The sequence below is a fragment of the Rutidosis leptorrhynchoides genome, chromosome 4 (assembly GCF_046630445.1).
Source record: "Rutidosis leptorrhynchoides isolate AG116_Rl617_1_P2 chromosome 4, CSIRO_AGI_Rlap_v1, whole genome shotgun sequence".
Taxonomy (NCBI): Eukaryota; Viridiplantae; Streptophyta; class Magnoliopsida; order Asterales; family Asteraceae; genus Rutidosis; species Rutidosis leptorrhynchoides.
Genome location: NC_092336.1, coordinates 78,686,156 through 78,699,926, shown reverse-complemented (window position 1 = coordinate 78,699,926; position 13,771 = coordinate 78,686,156). Strand labels below are relative to the sequence as shown.

At 33.6% G+C, this 13,771-nt stretch overlaps 1 long non-coding RNA gene and 1 pseudogene across 1 annotated transcript; one reads left to right on the top strand and one right to left on the bottom strand.

Annotated features, from left to right (window-relative positions):
* The first annotated feature begins 2,987 nt into the window (after positions 1-2,987).
* LOC139844143 (1-aminocyclopropane-1-carboxylate oxidase homolog 1-like) overlaps positions 2,988-13,771 on the top strand; it is a 44,443-nt pseudogene continuing 33,659 nt past the window's right edge.
* Positions 9,606-11,799, bottom strand: LOC139844144 (uncharacterized). The gene is made up of 4 exons (XR_011757836.1): positions 11,653-11,799; positions 10,690-10,815; positions 10,222-10,277; positions 9,606-10,048 (listed from the first exon to the last, which is right to left on the bottom strand). It is a non-coding gene; the product is annotated as an uncharacterized lncRNA (long non-coding RNA).

Genomic DNA, 13,771 nt, shown 5'->3' with positions numbered 1-13,771 from the left:
GATTGAGTCTCCATCATTAGAACATTATAAATATGAATCTCCAAATCTAAATTAGACTACTAATGCACATTTCTATTGTGCATAATATTTGATTGTTGTTGTAAAACTACAGTGATGTGTATTTGATTGTGGTGTGTTGTATTGACAGTTTCGTGATGCTAAATATGAAGTTGTGATAGTGCTGCGTATATGATTGTTTTTGTGATGCATTGTTATTGGTTTCGTGATGATAAATATAAAAGTTGTGATATGAGACTAATCTTCGTGATACAAAATATATGTATGAATCCCGCGAGCTTGAAGCATAAATGTAAATTATTAAGAACACCGGTCTTTATAAAAGTTCTAAACTATAAGTGGTACTTTGACCCATTTACTATTCACAAGTCAAGTGTTACGTTTTGTTGTGTTACGTTTCTTTACATAAATATAAAGATAAGTGTTACGTTTTGTTGTGTTGTGATACAGATGACACTCTGCTGGTACCTATGATGTGAAAACTAAAACGGGAGATCCTTTCGATAATATGAGGCATAAGGCTGAGCCATGTCCATTCATTTTAGGGTTAGTAATCAATATATTTATTGTAAGAATTGTGTACCATGTTGTGGATGTAAACATAATATGCATTTAATTTGTCTAAACAGCTGGCCTGACCTTAATTTGGGTTCGACATAAAGACTCGGTGTAGGTTGTGACTTAAAGAAGGTAACGGTGAGTGTTTTTTTTTTTAAGTTTATTAGTTATAATATAAAGTATAAATTGTTTTGTTTTAGTTTTTATGTAATTTTTTGAATTATGAGGCAGGACAAGCATTTAGATCGAACTAGCATTACAGTTGTTTCAGTTACTAAGTTCTTGGGTCATTGGCTACTTGAACTATATCTACTTTTTTAATGATTTGAAAGATTAAAGACTACCATTCAAAGATTTCATGAAATTTTTTGAATCATTTAGAGTGATCAAGTTCAACTTAAAACAACACAATTATTTGCACAATTTTTGTCGGTATATGACCCACTTGGTGATGCCTTTTGAATTTTAAACCATGTAGAAAATGCGGAAGGGTCTTTACGATGAAAGGTGATAGGAGAACGCACAAAAAAAGATTTAAGAAACTTTGGAATTGTAGTTGTGTATCCGATTTTAAACACAAGATGCCTTTGAAATATCATATAAAGGCGTTTAGGAGATGTATGAAATATCATACTATAAAGGCATTTACCGTCTTGGTGATGCCTTTTGAATTTTAAACCATGTAGAAAATGCGGAAGGGTCTTTACGATGAAAGGTGACAGGAGAACGCACAAAAAAAAAGATTTGAGAAACTTTGGAATTGTAGTTGTGTATCCGATTTTAAACACAAGATGCCTTTGAAATATCATATAAAGGCGTTTAGGAGATGTATGAAATATCATACTATAAAGGTATTTAGCAATAGACATGCTGCTTATGGTATTGACGATTGTTGATTTGAATTAGAAAAAGATTTAGCTACTTTTGTTATTAAACAAGACATTGATTATCTCAATGTCAACTTAAATATATTATTGCAACTTTAATATATTTTTCAAATGTTTGCATTTAATAGGCCTGTGATTTCAATATAATTAAACTGTTTCATTTAAACAAACTCGTGGTTTCACGGGTCATTTCACTAGTAAATTATTAAATCAAAACTTAGCTTAAAATATTAATCCAAACTTGTGACCATAACATAACCGATTACTCCAACAAAAACACAACTTTGAGACTCGATATCTCATTCACCTTTAATCCGCTTTGGACACTCAATAGTTCGTTGTAAAGTCCTCGTGAGGGACTACAAACCCCACTATATAGTCGCTCATATATAACACTTTATAATATATTTATTTGTGTCCAATGCTGGTGAAAACACTTTTTCAACCCATTTTTTCAACATAATATGTAGATTACTTCAGGGAAAAAGGGCTTGATGGTACCAAAGGGCCCTTGGCCTAACGGTATGAGAGTAACCCTTCAACCAACAAGTAGTGGGTTCAAGCCTCACTTGAGGCAGTGAGATGTAAAAATTCGTGGTTTCGTGTGTAGATTGTAGGTTTGCCTTTAAAAAAAAAAAAAAAAAAAAAAAAAAAAAAAAGGCCTTGATGGTACTTCTGCGCTTTTGCATATGAGGATCTAGCTTGTTAGACGTCAATAAACCCTCTCTTTACGTATTCGATAGCTCGTTGATTTTGTAATATGTTTGTATTATGTGTGATTCACTATGTACATAGTCTACAAGTAATGGGCTAAATACGTTGAACGTGGCCGTCAGCAAAGGGAGTCACACTGAGTTGTTAATTAATTGATCGGGCTTGACTCGATCGAGCTCTAATGAATTTTTTCAATGTAAAGTTGCTTGTTTATGAACTCGAGCTCGATTAACTCGGATAATCAAGATGGTTATCTTGAGATGGTTTGACATATAATGATATAAATTTATAAAGTTACGTTTTACTCTTTCATCTTTCAGTTTCTTTCATCGAAAAATTGTGATACAGTATTTAATAAGAACTGTTGGTATAATTTTGACGAAACCCTAAACAGATAGAGCTGAGGCGGCCGTGGTACTTAATACAAAAACAAGTAAACAAAAGTTGTTTTTTGATTTTTACCAAAAAAAAAAAAAAAAAGTTGTTTTTTGTTTCTTTTACAGAATAGAAAGAATAAATACGGAGTAGAATATATCAACGTTGTACGGATAAACAGTAAACACGTGAAGACCTGTTTGTAAACACGTGTAGACTTATTGTAATTGCATTTGTTGATTGAGCATTTGAGGACATACATACATACATATATACATACATACATACATATATATATATATATACATACATATATATATATATACATACATATATATATATATATATATATATATATATATATATATATATATATACTAACGTTCGTATAGTCGTAAAGCAAGCCGTATAGCCACCAACATAGAAACTATAAGCATGGGTCTGATCAATACCAGTCTGGGAATAATCCAACTGAAATATGACCGTAAAACCGAGCTAGCAGCATTCGACAAAACCAAAGCCGGAGTCAAAGGACTCGTTGACTCCGGAATCACACAAGTCCCTCGTATATTCCACTTGCCTCGTCCCGTGTTAGATTTAGTGTAGGTTTAGATTTTTTAGAATTGATAGATTAGTATGAAGTATTATAGTGTTTATAATGTTGAGGGGGTGTTTTAGAAATTAGAATGGAAAAGAGTTTTTAGAAAGTTGTTTTATTACTTCAATTTGTTTGTGTTTTGTTGTGTTACATTTTGCAAGACCACTGGCCTATTTATAGGCTCAATAAGTCTACTAGATCATTCTAGCAAATCTTGATTTTTTTGACTAACTAAATCTCTAACAATTTCTAGTCACTTCTACTTAAATATCTACTATTAAATATCTAATAAAACTTACTAATTCTAGACTAATCTATATTAATCTAGAAAAACATTATAATATTTTAACACTCCTCCTTAATGTTTTTCGGTGTTACTCCGAGCATGTTGCGTAGGAACTCGAACTTGGGTCTTGGTAGTGCTTTAGTGAAAATATCTGCAATCTGCTCTTCGGTCTTGCAGTATTTTAATTCAATATCTTTCTTGGCTGAGCTTTCTCGCAGAAAGTGATACTTGATGTCAATATGTTTTGTTCTGCCATGGAACACTGGATTCTTTGCCATCGCGATCGCGGACTTGTTGTCGCAGAATATTTTTTTAGCTTCATCTTGTTTCTCGCCCATGTCTTCTAGTATTCTTCTTAGCCATATAGCTTGATTAGCTGAGTTTGCGGCTGCGACGTACTCGGCTTCAGCTGACGATTGTGCCACCGTTTCTTGTTTCTTTGATGTCCATGAGAATACACCAGATCCAAGTGTGAATGTGTATCCTGAAGTACTTCTCATGTCATCTACCGATCCGGCCCAATCACTATCAGTGTATCCATGAAGCTTCGAGTCTATAGTGGGATTGTACCATATTCCATAGTCCATGGTACCTTGCAAGTATCTTAGTATTCTTTTAGAAGCTCCGTAATGTATTTGAGTAGGGTTTTGCATGTACCTGGATAGTAGACTGGTTGCGTACATAATATCTGGTCTTGTTGCTGTTAGATAGAGTAGGCTTCCGATGAGACTTCTGAATCTTGAAGCGTCTGCTTTCTCAGATCCATCTTCTTGTCTCATCTTCTCATTGGCAACTAGAGGTGTGGCGACGGTTTTGCAACCGTATAGTTTAAACTTTTTCAGGAGATTTTCCGTGTATTTCTTTTGGCATATGAAGATGTCTTCATTTTCTTGACTGATTTCGATGCCAAGAAAATAGCGCATCAATCCAAGGTCGCTCATCTCGAACGTTTTCATCATGTCTTCTTTAAATTCTTGTATCATCCTCTCATTGTTTCCCGTATATATAAGATCATCGACATACAAGGAAAGAATGAGAGTGTCAGAGTTACCTTGGGTTTTGATGTAGAGTGTGGGCTCACTTTGACTCCTCCTGAATCCTGAACTTGTGAAATAGCTATCAATGCGGCTATACCAAGCACGTGGTGCTTGTTTAAGTCCATATAAGGCTTTCTTGAGCTTTAGGACTTTTTCTTCTTTTCCTTTTTGAATGAACCCTTGTGGTTGCTCTACATATATTTCTTCTTCTAGAAACCCATTTAGAAAGGCTGATTTCACATCTAGTTGGTGAATCTTCCATCTTCGTTGAGCTGCTAGTGCCACAAGTGCTCGTATAGTATCCAGTCGTGCTACAGGTGCGTAGGTTTCGGTGTAGTCGACTCCTGGTTGTTGCGAGTAGCCTTTAGCTACTAGCCTTGCTTTATGTTTTTGTATAGATCCATCAGGGTTGAGCTTTGTTTTGTAAACCCACTTAACTCCGATGATTTCTTTGTCTTCTGGAGGATCAACTAACTCTCATGTATTGTTTTTCTCAATCATTCTGATTTCTTCGTTCATAGCTACCACCCACTTTTCATCTTTGGATGCAACTTCATAGCTTTCGGGTTCAATAGTTGTGAAGTTGCAAGTCTCGTATACCTCTGTTAACTTTTTAACTCTTCAAGGTGTGGACTCTGGGCTTGACTCGTCTTGCGCCAAAGGTAATCTTGTCGACGGAGAAGTTGGTGTAGTAGGACTTGTTTCTCCGGTACTTTCCTGTTGTTGAGAATGCTCCATTTGTAGTGGTTGTTGAGCTGGACTTTCCATAGATATCTGCGGCAGATATGTTTGTTTTTCAACTTTGTCTTTCTCCCAATTCCATGAAGCGTCTTCATCAAACTCCACATCTCGACTGATCACGATTTTATTAGTCTTCAGGTTATAGACTCGGTAGCCTTTAGACTGTGTGCTGTAGCCCAAGAATATTCCCTTCTCTGATTTTTCTTGGAGCTTGTGACGTTTCTCCTTTGGAATGTGGATGTAGCAAATACACCCAAATACTCGCAGATGTTTTGCTGATGGTTTCCTTCCACTCCATGCCTCAATTGGAGTCTTGTTTTCTACAGCTTTCGTTGGACATCGATTCAATATATATACAGCCGTGTATACAGCTTCAGCCCAAAAACTGTTTGGAAGGCCTTTTTCATGTATCATCGTTTTGGCCATTTCCATTACAGTTCTATTTTTACGTTCAGAGACGCCATTTTGCTCAGGGGCGTAACCAACAGTAAGTTGGCGTTTAACTCCTTCGTCTTCACAGAATTTGTTAAACTGTGTAGAGGTGTATTCTTTTCCTCTATCACTCCTTAGCGTTTTTATATAATGGCCGCTGCTTTTTTCTACGAAGTTCTTAAACTTCTTGAATATCGTAAATACTTCCGATTTTTCACGCATGAAATAAACCCACGTCATTCTAGAATAGTCATCGATGAAGAGAATAAAGTACCTGTTTTGGTTAAGAGACGGGGTCCTCATTGGTCCACCAATGTCGGTGTGCACCAGCTCCAGTATACCTTTCGCTCTCCAAGCTTTGTCACGAGGGAAAGGTTTTCGATGTTGCTTGCCCATCATACAGCTTTCACACGTGTCAGTGATTTCTTCTATGTTAGGCAAGTCTCTCATCATATTCTTTTGTTGGAGGATTTTTAGTGCGTGAAAGTTAAAGTGGCCAAATCTTCGATGCCATAGCCATGATTCTTCAACTTGAACTTTCATGGCCGTATCTCTGATATACTGCCAACGAAGCGGGAAGTTGCGGTTCTCCATTGGCACTTCGGCTATTAATTTATAGTTGTTTTTCTTGTCACGAATAACACATGATTTATCTTCGAAGAGTAAAGAGTAGCCATGCTCCATCATTTGTCCAACACTTAGCAAGTTACTCGCTAAACTTGGTACTAAAAGAACGTCACTAACAGATCGAGTGACGTTATTAGTTTGAACAGTTATCGTACCTTTGCCTTTAGTGTCAACAAGCGCTCCATTCCCTAGTTTGACGCGGGACTTTACGGACGTGTTGATACTATCAAATAACTTTTCATCTCCTGTCATGTGGTTGCTGCACCCACTGTCGATCAACCAAGTATCGTCCCTCTGTTTATTTGCGACATGACAGGCATAGAATAGCTGATTTTTGTTCTCCGGTATATCTTCACTTTCTTCCGTGAAGTTAGCTTGATGATTTTGTTTTAAACGACAATCTTTTTCTAGATGCCCAAATCTTTTGCAGTTATTGCATTGTGGCTTCCCTTTATGGAAACAATCTTTCTCCAAGTGGTTTGTCCTTTTGCAAATACTACATGGAGGGTAGCTTTTTCTTTTTTGATCGAACCCGGTTCTGGGTTTTGCTCCTCCTCTCGAATTTTCTTCAAGATTTCTTTTCCCCCCATTATTAGATTTTTGAGACCTTAATTTGAGTTTAGACTGAAAGGCACTTTCGAGTGAGTTTTCACTACGCCGACTCAGTCTAGCCTCATATGCTTCGAGAGAGCCAACTAATTCTGTTACTGACAGAGTCTCAATGTCTTTTGACTCTTCAATAGCAGTAATGACATGATCGTATTTTTCAGTCATACTGATAAGTATTTTTTCTACGATCCTTTTATCAGTTATATCATCTCCATAGGCTCTCATTTGGTTTACTATTTCTTTAATTCTAGAATAGTAGTCTTTAACGGTCTCAGTCTCTTTCATATTTAAATTTTCAAAATCTCGTCTTAGAGTTAGTAGTTTTACAGATCTCACCTTGGCATTTCCTTGAAATTCTTCTTGAAGGATCTTCCACGCCTCTTTGGCTGTCGTAGCTCCCATGATTCGTGGAAAGATAGACGGTGTCAAGGCTTGTTGAATGTAGCCTAGAGCAGCAGCATTTCTTACAACATTTTTGTTGTATTTTTCATTTTCTTCTGCGGACAGAGTTTCGACGTCTTTTGGAGTTGTAAACCCGACTTCGACAATATCCCACAAGCTTTGTGCTTGGAAATATGTCTTCATTCGGATACTCCAAAAATCATAGTTATCACCATCAAAGATGGGGACGGGAATATTGTACGCACCGACGGTAGTCATGGTGTATTCGAACAACGCCCAACACGGCTCTTGATACCACTTGTTAGATTTAGTGTAGGTTTAGATTTTTTAGAAGTGATAGATTAGTATGAAGTATTATAGTGTTTATAATGTTGAGGGGGTGTTTTAGAAATTAGAATGGAAAAGAGTTTTTAGAAAGTTGTTTTATTACTTCAATTTGTTTGTGTTTTGTTGTGTTACATTTTGCAAGACCACTAGCCTATTTATAGGCTCAATAAGTCTACTAGATCATTCTAGCAAATCTTGATTTTTTTGACTAACTAAATCTCTAACAATTTCTAGTCACTTCTACTTAAATATCTACTATTAAATATCTAATAAAACTTACTAATTCTAGACTAATCTATATTAATCTAGAAAAACATTATAATATTTTAACATCCCGAAAACCTCAACTCCGACCAAAAATCAGGGTCAAAACCAACTCTTCCGACCATTGACATGGAAGGAATCAATGAGGATTCGATCAAGCGAAAGGTGGCGATCGAAAAAGTGAAAGATGCGTTGGAGAGTTGGGGATTTTTTCAGATTGTGAATCATGGTGTACCAGTTGGCATTTTGGAGAATGCAAAAAAGGGTGTTGTTGGGTTTTTCGAACAAGATACAGATGTGAAGAAGCGGTGGTACACTAGAGATTTTGGCGGGAAGAGTAGGGTGGTATATACCAGCAACTTTGATTTGTATGTGGCACCTGCGACTAATTGGCGAGACTCGTTTTACTGTCTCATGGCTCCTCATCCACCTCAACCGCATGAGTTACCACTTCCTTGCAGGTCCTCACTCTAATACTTCAAATATGTTTGACAAATATCATTTTTGTACGTATATTTATATGACAGAAAGTTTAACTGAATTCAATCTCTATATATGTAAAGTAAGCGGATTTTAAGCATTCAATTTCAAAATTAAGACTCAATTGACCAATCGCAATTTTTAATATATTAATGTCACATGATTTTGATAATAAGAGGAACTGAACTCAATACTACTCCTATATCTGTCCTAAAATAATTGTCTTGTTAGACTTTTCAAAGTCAATTTATTAAGTTTTAACTTTAATTTTTTTTTTTTTTTGCTATATAATATTTGATGAAATTTATATGAATAGATTGGTTTTCGAATGTGTTTTCATTTGGTATAACTTTCATTCGATATTATATAACACAAAGAAATATATTCAAAGTCAAAGTTGAAGAAAAAAGACTTAAAAAGTTAAAACATAACAATTATTGTGGGACGGATGGAGTATAAGATACGGAACTTTTAATTGAATTGAACTAATAAATATATATTATTATTATTATTATGAGTAATATCTGTTTACATTTCCTATTTATATTTTATAATTTATATTTTATATTTAAATTAAATTTTGAATAGTACATCTTCTATAAACACTAGAAATTTTGGCGGGAAGAGTAGGGTGGGAATTTAAATTTTTTTTTTTTTTTTTTTTTTTTTTTTAATGTGGCACTTGTGACTAATTGGCCTGACTCGTTTTACTTTCTGATGGCTCCTCAATAGTCCTCATCCACCTTAACCACATGAGTTACTGCTTCCTTACAAGTCCTCACTCCTCACTATAATATTTCACCCGTTTTAAAAATATTGTATTCTAGAATATACTGTAAATGTAAATATGTTTGACAAATATCATTTTTGTACATATTTTTTGTACATAAGAAACTTTAACTGAATTTAATAAGTAATATATGATACTCCGTACACAGTAATCTAGTAGATTAAATGGGGAATTTAATGATATGTTATTATTATTATTATTATTATTATTATTATTATTATTATTATTATTATTACTACTAGCTTAAGACCGCGAATTCGCGGGACTCTTGTAAAGACGAATCAAAAATTGAATTGTTAGAACAATCATATCTTATATAGTATTTGTTGAAACATTGCTCAAAATCATGGCTAACAATTCTTGTTTACAATTCTTGTGTGAAAAGCGCATTTAATAACATTTGTATCACCTATTAAGACTCACAATCATGACTCAAAATCTTAATAGCATGTCCTAACTATTGGAGTTGGAATATCAATTATAATATATCTGTTGCATGCAACAAAAGAAAAGCTATACATTCCTAATAGTTGCACCTTCCTAGTTACATGTAAAATGTGCATACTTCAAGTTTAAATATTGAGAAACTTCCAGTAATTCACTACTAATTAATCAAATATTGCAATTTACCAATAGCGACCTTAGGGATTCAATCTTGAATCTTAATAGGATGTTTTCCTTGAGGATCTGCTCTTGAACGTATAAAAACAGACCCTTGAGACTCTTGGTGAGAAACAGAACCTGAACAACCAAAGCTTAAGCCCATCGCAGCAACCTTGGTCGTGTTAGTTGAAGTCATGGTGGACATTGAAGAATGCGAATATGCTACACATCTCCGAAAGGCTAAACCCACCCATCAAATTATTTAGAATTGGTATAAGACCCTCATCTAATATATAATTCCTACAAAATCATTATATTAAAGATATATAAAATGCACATTGTATAACTTATTAAGCAATGCATAATCTTGAACGAAAAAGTAAGGTTTTGTAAATCCATTCAAAATCGGTTTGGTAAATCCACTCATTGTCAAGTTGGTGTTCAACGAATGGCATAATAGTCTAGAGTTTTACCAGCATCTACTTTAAATAGTGTAGTGGTAGCATCCCGTTCATTCACTGGACTCCCCCTGTTATAAAAAAGATACACATTAGATTTGTTGCAAACTTTTAAAACCATAATACACACATTTTGGTTTGCAAAAATACTGAACCCACAAAATATCAGTTAATAAAAATGTAATTAGTTCACGGTTCAAGATATAACTCTCTATTCGTTAGTACTCAATTTCAAATCAAAACAATAGGTATCCTCTAGTAGATCTAATGAGACGCATTAGACATTTCATTTTGTACGTAGAAAATAGCATATCAGTGCACGCATTGTTAGACCTTTCACACGCTAGCCGATTCAATTTTTCATTTTGTAGGGCATGCCTTATATAGTGCATATATAATTACAGTTATGCATGAGCACAACAATTGGCAACTTCATGTTCACTGCAACATTTCAAGGTTTAATTCGACCAACTATTTTCTGACCTGTTCGTTTACAGTGCAGACTTGGTTTCTAGTCTGTGTTTTTAAGCACCTTTAGTATCTCCTCAACGACTACCTTGTTGCCTTCACCAAATAAATGCACCATTCTCTGCAAGAACGATATAGCATCTACATACATAAGGGGAAGTGTTAGAATTTATAAAAACAATCTATTGACAAAACGACTACTGAAGGTCATTGGCGTTTTTTAGACTGTTATGGACTTGCAAATCGTTTAACCCATTCCCCTTTCATAAAATAGTTTTCCAGTACGCCCCGTTTGAGATAATTGCATCCAAGTTTATCATTTAGGAGTCGAATGGGTTGACAATGCTAATTCTATTATATTTACATCAACAAAAAGGCTAAAATTTTCTCGGATCTGATTTCATATGGATTATAATTTATAGTAGTCATAGCTAACTATGAACAAATATATACACACATATAACAGATTAAAACTTAATCGCTAACTAAGAATAAATATATACACACATAACATATTAAATTATCAACACCAACAAAATTTTGATTTAACAAATTAAGGATGATAACCTTTTCCTAGGAAGTTCATAGCGAAATGGGGCAGGAGAATGAGAACCTCATTCGATGAGGATGTTTCCGATATATGTTACCTTTTCAAATCTCCTTTAATACAAAAAACAAAGCATGAATGTTGTATATCTATTCCATAAATTGAGAGAACCCATATAAAATAGACTACCGAATCCCAATTTGTATATATTCATTGGCTTCAATAACTAACTATTACTCTAAAACAATTAGTAAATCATTATTTTTTTATTAAAACAAGGGAAAATAATCTGATCAACTAATTATTTATCATCAAATTCATATTTTGTATAGTCTGATTATGATCAAAAATTACAAAAAACACGCTCAAACCGATTCATCCATCCATTATTATAATGAAAAAACAAAAAAAATAATCTGAGGATAATCTACCTGTAAATACATGGTCAAAGTATCATCTTCAATTATCCGTGTATTGATCTGAACGCGCACAGTAGGGTTTGAGACTTGGGTTTGATTATATAATCGAATCGGAATCTGCTATTTTAGAGACAAAAAATTAATTTATTCTTTAGTCATTTTATTGTTAGATTAGGAGGTCATAATTATGATATCAACTTTTAAAGGGTCTGACAAAATAATAAAAACAGGTTAAAAATATTTTTAATAAGTTTTTGTTTTTGAAAATATTTAGTCAAAATTTATGGGCTCATTATTTAATTTATAAAAAAAATCTTATTTCTTTTTATTTTTATTTTTTTTATAAGCTAAAAATATATATATAATGATTAAAATAACTTATCATTTAATTAATAATTATGTTTCATATAGTTTTAAATATAATACGCATTAATATTAATATTAACTAAAGTTATTTTATATAATTAGTGTAAACTTTAGTTAACAAAAAGTGTCGACTAAATGATGATGTTATACAAGTCATTTCAGTAAATTGGATATATAAAATGTGTTATGAATAATATCGAGCTCATTTAAACCTTGAGCGTTTATGCCACCACGCTAGGGTAGACAAAATAGAAAGGAGTTCATGAAAATCATAGTCGTGAAATTTGATAGAGATTGTCATTCTTTACAACAAGAATGATGAATATGAGTTGAAAATATTGTTTTATCAACATTGGGTAATATGGATAAAACGATTCGATTATAGGAAGAGTATAAATGAAGTTATCTTAAAAGTTTGAAATAAGGAAATATCAGTTTGCCTTAACTTTTGACATAATTAAAGGTGATTTCCGGAATTCAAGGGATTTAAAGGAAATCTTTATAATCTGTATAAGATTTGATTCTCCGATAATTAAGGAAATTAAAATTGTCTTGATTGTTGTGTCTAGAATTTTGCTATAAATTAGCTTCTTTTGTTTCATTATCTTCACCACTTCTATACTTTCTTTCTCGATTCATACTTCCAAAGATTGTGAAAATGCTCCATCCAGTTCTTATCCTGGATATTTTTCTGACTATCGTTTCTGTCATTCTTCTTTTTCATTTACCCCCAGAGAAATCTGTTTACTTCTACAATTACCTTGGGGTTATAGTGTTTTTAATTCTCCCGTGTCTTTATGTTGCTATACGCATTGATATACACGGTTTGTAATTTTCGTGTTGTTATCGGGCTTTATATTTTCCCTTATATGTCGGAGCTCTATGCTCTTGTTTTTCCTTCCCGACTTCAAGTCAAGCGAATAATGGTCTAGAATTCGTAGGTATGGAGTTTCAAATGATCATAATATACAAAGCAGAAGGAAAGGTAATAGCACGTCCTTATCAAACTGTGTTATGATATGATAGATTAGTTAATGGTGATTTAGTGAAGGCTTATATTTGGATGGCTAGGATTAGAAGTTAGACATTTGGATGATCTATTTTTGTGTTTGTTATTATATATAGTATAGATATAGATATAGATTATTATTATTATTATTATTATCACTTTCTATCTTAACAAAAACACCATGAAACAACATTTGGTGTTTATTATTATTATTATTATTATTATTATTATTATTATTATTATTATTATTATTATTTTGATATAAGTTATCATATCGCTCAATACCCTACCTTCGTAGTATTCGGTGTTTGTTGTTATTTCAATAATATCATCATTTTCATCCTTATTTATAATGTAACCCTTAAGTATTACTAAACCTCTATGACATAATAGTTTTGAGTATCTTTAACAAGTAAAGAAACCCTAACCACTCTTCTTGGTGATTTCTGTTTTCGACTATCGTAAGCTTTGTTTACGAGCTCTTCCGTTCTAAAATCTTTTCCGTTGTAGTGTGACCGTGTCTTCTCTGTCATGGGGAAGAAATGTGGGAGAAAAGAACAAAAAACCTCCCTCTACGGCAACAACAACATCTTCTAAGGTTTTACATAACCGTGTAATCGATGGAGATGTGTCCAGTATGGTGCCTGACGTGGGTGTTCCTGATGGGTCTTCATCAGAATAATTCAGTGATGATCATGTATCCAAATCGGATCATGAAACTGTGCTGAAGGAGAATAGGAATGCGAGCGATGATAA